The following is a 5,495-nucleotide window of genomic DNA, read 5'->3' on the forward strand; positions in this document are numbered from 1 at the left end:
CTCACCATATTAACAGTGCGAATAACACCGTTCCATTCTAAATAGGAATGACATGTATTAATAATGTTTTACTTAAAGATTCTGAACTTTAATTAAATTCATTATGAACATTGCTTTTTGATTATTATCCTTAAATATTATCCTCTCGAATATAACACTTATACAATGTTTAAGGTTACATAAATAATCATGGAATTTTCATATATACTTATAAAATGATGAATAAACTCTTTTATTAAATAAATAATAAATATCATATTACATCTTATGCTTCTAGGACACCATTCCTAATAGTGACAATATCTGTCACAACCCTAAGGATAGGGCCGTGATTTTTTTAAAATTTAACTTAATTAAACTGGACTGTTTAACTAAATCACAAAATAATTACATAAATATCAATATAGTTTGCTCCGGAGACTTTCTTTCACAAGTAATATTTAAAACAGTCCATTAAGTCCAAGAAAAATAGTACAACTCAAGGACAATGTCGACCAATACAGTTTGTATACAGAAATACAGTACATCTCAGAATTTAAAACCGTAAATCCGAAACAAACGTACCGCTTCGAATCTCGCATCTTCAATCCATTGGCATCCACTTGTCACACTGCAAATCTAAACCACTAACTCTAGAGGAGGGGTTTAAAACATTGAAAACATAATAAAAGTGAGTGAAAGGCCCAGTAGGATATAATTTCATAAAATATTTTAAATAAAGGTACTCACGGTCCGTAGACATACACCCGGAACTGATCATCCTTTTTAGAAAAGGAAATACTCACATAGTAGAAAATATCTGTATAATGAAAGTGTGCAGCTCATCATACCACTGAACAAGGAGCGTGAAAATGTCTGTCTGGTGAAAAGTACAGAGCCATAATTCCACTGAGCAAGAAGTGGATCCGTACGGGTTTCGGGACCTGCCCCCAAGGATGCGATTCCCATATCCCGATCTCTAAGGCCACCATGCGTTGTATCATTCCTTAAAGTATTTCATTTTAAGAAATGATACTCGTTAAAGTCTCATTTCTAAAATCATTGGAAAACTTAATAGCATTCTCATGCTATTCTTTTGAAATCATTTTCTTTAAACATGTTTTGTTCTAAAATATTTTTATTGGCCAAAATCATTTAAAATGAGGCTAACAAGGATATGGACAAGAATATCCTACCTCTCGGATGTCAAACCTAGGCTAGCCTTCCATTCTCCTAGCCTCCGCTTTCCTTAAAGCTTTAATACTTGACCTTCCACACTAGCTTTATCATAAAAGCAATATCTTAGGAAATATTTCTCATTCCTAAAACGAATTAAGCTCAGTCATGTTTAATTGTTAACTATTAGTGTGCCTTGACTCAAATCCAATTTCAGAAACGATTTTATAATCAGTTTGATGGTTCTTTAAAGATTGAAATCCAATCCATGAGTTTAGTTTCCTATTTAATTTCAGCTTAAAAACAACTTTTTAAAGAAATTTTGGCAGCATGCCGGCATAAATAGGAAAAATGCCAAACTTGCAAATCAAGTTCAATTTCAAAATAATTCTCAAGAATCCATCAAAATCAGTTTCCAATCAACTAAACAAGTCTAATAACTGAAAACCCCTAAATTTCAATCAATTTCAACAACAATTGTTCAAATCCAAACCCTAACTCAAAATTATTCAAATCTAACCAAAATCAAACTTGCTCAAGCTTAAAATTCGAATCAAAGAGTGGGTTTCAAAGGGTTTTACCTTAAATCAGTTGATGGAGCTTTGTCTCCCTCAGTTTCTCCTATTTTCGTTCATTTTTTTTCTGAGGCTATCGGCCAGCCAGCTAAGAGAGAGAACAGAGAGAGGGAGAAACGGCTGGAAAGGGAGAGAGAGAGAGACAACCGGTGGGAGAGAGATCCCAGAGAAAGTGGCCGGCATGAAGGAAGAAAGAGAGGGAGATGGGCGGCGTGAGAGGAACCAGAAGAGAGAGAAAAGAAAGAAAGGAAAAGAGAGAGAGAGAGTTTGTGGTCTAGGCAGCCCACGGGAAGCAAAGGGAAAAAAAAGAAAAAGAAAAGAAAGAAAAGAAAAGGAAAATAAAGAAAAAAGGAAATGAAAAGAAAATTAAAAGAAAATACATTAAAATTAAGTGTATTTTTAAAAACTTTTGAGGTGAAAATTGAAAAACTGAAAGTAATTTATAAGTCCTTAAAATAACTCGAAAACTTAATCTTTAATCACAAGATTAATCAGAAAAAATCAATTTTAGGCACACTAATATACACAATTAGCATAATTAAACATGTTTAATTCTAGACCGGTCACCCTTCCATAGGTCAATTTTAGGCACATTAATTTTGAGGTGAAAATTAGCCCTGGAATTTTTCCCCACCGGTTGACCGGTCCGGTCGACCGGTCACCCTTCCATAGGTCAACCGATCCGGTCAACCGGTCACCTCTCCACCGACTGACCGGTGGAGTTACACTCCTCTGTCACCGGTCGACCGGTTCCCACTGAAACCGACCCTGAACAATCCTAAAAACCCTATTTTGACCCCAAAACTCGATGTGGGATTGACCTAACCTCATTTGAGAACTCAAAATGAGTGGATTAGCCACAAGAATCCTTGTTTCCCATTCGATTCTCCCGAATGAATCTCTATCTACAAAGAATCATGATTTGAATTACGAATTGTTTATGAACATTGATTTTGAACTATGGCACACTAATATGATACAATTGCATCTAATTAAATGAGAATGTTTGGTGAGAAAGATCAAACTCTACATTGTTGATTTTGATGGGAAAGTTAGTGGCACGATTGAAATTGGAGCCTCAAAGGAAAGCAGAGGCTAGGAGAATTGAAAGCTACATCAGGTTTGATATCCAATAGGTAGGATATTCTTGTCCATATCATTGTTAGCCTTACTTTAAATGGTTTTAGCCAATGAAAATGTTTTAGAACAAAACATGATTAAAGTAAATGATTTTAAAAGAAATAGCATGTGAATGCTATTAAGTTTTCTAATGATTTTAGAAATGAGATTTTAAAGAGTATCATTTCTTAAAGTGAAATATCTTAAGAAATGATACAAAGCATGGTGGCCACAGAGATCGGGATGTGGGAATCGCATCCTTGGGGGCAGGTCCCAAAACCCGTATGGATCCACTTCTTGTTTAGTGGAATTATGGCTCTGCACTTTCATTAGACAAACATTTTTACCGCTTCTTGTTTAGTGGTATGATGAGTTGCACACTTTCATTATACAAATATTTTCTACTGTGAGTATTTCCTTTTCTAAAAAGGGATGACCGGTTCCGGGTGTATATCTTCGGACCGTGAGTACCTTTATTTTAAATGCTTTATAAAACTATATCCTACTGGGCCTTTCGCTCACCTTTCCTGTTTTTAAATGTATTAAATCCCTCCAGGCGACGCGAGGAGTAGTGCGGAGTAGGTAGCTACTACCGGTGGCGTGGACATGACCTCGAAAAGTGAAGAGTTATCTGTCCTCTTATCTTTTATTTCAAGGCATGTATAAAAGATTGTGGATTGTAAACTTAAATATTACTAGACTGTGGTTGATGTCACATTTACTCATGTTTATATTCATCTATGCTAAACACCTGTGGGAATTCCTGACATGATACCCGGGACGTGGTTTTAAACTGGTTTGGTTGGAAATTCCACCACCCTTCTTGAAATTGAATCTCTCCTGAAAAAAAGGGGGCTCGTTTGGAAATACCTGGATGTTTTGGATATGAAAGAAATTAAAATATTTGCTAATCGCTCTCTGAAACAGGTTTAAGTTTCTGAACGAGCCTCCATGTCACTAACCCCAGTTTGGGGGCGTGACAGGACTTGGTATCAGAGCCCTTGGTTTAGAACCTTAGGGTTTGGAATTACGCATACATGAATGACATCAGGAAACCACTAAAACAGTCTGGCTTTCTTTTCAGATAAAAGAATGCCGCCGCGCCGTAGAAACCCTAATCCACCGGCGATGCCGAATGAGCAATTCATGGAAGCCATGTACGCCACCTTCCAGGGGATGGCTACTAGAGCCCAAAATGAACGTCCTGCGGAGGACAGAAAACAGAAATACTTCCATGAGTACAGGTGTAGTTCAATTCCTACATTCACTAGCGTGGGTGGATCCCAGGAAGCTGAGTATTGGTTCGAATCGGTGTCTAAGCATCTAAGTACCATGGGAGTACCGGATGAGTATTGGGTGGAGTTCGCACTTTTAAGTTTGAAGGTCCTACAGGTGCGTGGTGGAAGCATATCCGGCGAATGCATGATGTAGAGGGGATGACTTGGGAACAATTCAAAGCGCTCTTTAATGAGCAATTCTTTCCCCAAAGTTATCGAGATGAAAAGATTGTGGATTGATGTCACAATTCTTTCCCCAAAGTTATCGTATGAGCAATTCAAAGCACTCTTTATTTCAAGGCATGTATAAAAGATTGTGGATTGTAAACTTAAATATTACTAGACTGTGGTTGATGTCACATTTACTCATGTTTATATTCATGTATGCTAAACACCTGTGGGAATTCCTGACATGATACCAGGGACGTGGTTTTAAACTGGTTTGGTTGGAAATTCCACCACCCTTCTTGAAATTGAATCTCTCATGAAAGAAAAAAAAACAAAAGGGGCTCATTTGAAAATACCTAGATGTTTTGGATTTGAAAGAAATTAAAATATTTGCTAACCGCTCTCTCAAACAAGTTTAAGTTTCTAAACAAGCCTCCACGTCACTAACCCTGGTTTGGGGGCGTGACATAGGCATTTGGTTTGGTATGTAATTTGTACTAATTACTTGTTGAAGCTTGTAATACGGTTATTTTTAGTTATATCTCCTTTGAGAAAAAGGATGTGAGGTTCCGGCTGTCTGTTGAAACTAAATGTCTATTTATTTACGTACCCATTTATTTATTTACTTGCACTTTATCTATTTATTTATTTTACGTCTTTGTAAATAACATCCTACTGGGCCTTTCGCTCACGTTTTATGTTTTAAATGTATTAATCCCCTCCCAGGAGACTCTAGGAGCGGTGCGGGGTAGCGAAAGATTACTACTATTGGATCAAGTGAGGATTGAGTTCATCCTCTTGGACAAATGTAAGGAATTTGAAAACTTCTGTAAACTTATGTAATATTTGGATTAACTAGACTGTGGTTGATGTCTGTTGTAATGATTATTTACATAGGCATGTATGTACAATACTGTATGTCCTGTGGGGTGGAGCCCTGTGTGTCAAAGGCTCCAGAATTCTGTAAGTTATTTATATTTTAATGCAATTGAGTGGGGCTAGTTTGGGAATCTGCTTTATTAACCCCTAATCGAGCTCCACGTCACCCACCCCATTTTGGGGGCGTGACAGCTACACATTAACTCTTAATGATAGAATTAGCAATCACACTTTGCCAACAACCTTTCTTGTCATGACTCCTTCACCTAGTGTGAACACAGATTTGGATGTTGACTCTCAAAATCCATGCATGACTCATAGT

Source organism: Morus notabilis, unplaced genomic scaffold (genome assembly GCF_000414095.1).
Source record: "Morus notabilis unplaced genomic scaffold, ASM41409v2 Scaffold35, whole genome shotgun sequence".
Lineage (NCBI taxonomy): Eukaryota > Viridiplantae > Streptophyta > Magnoliopsida > Rosales > Moraceae > Morus > Morus notabilis.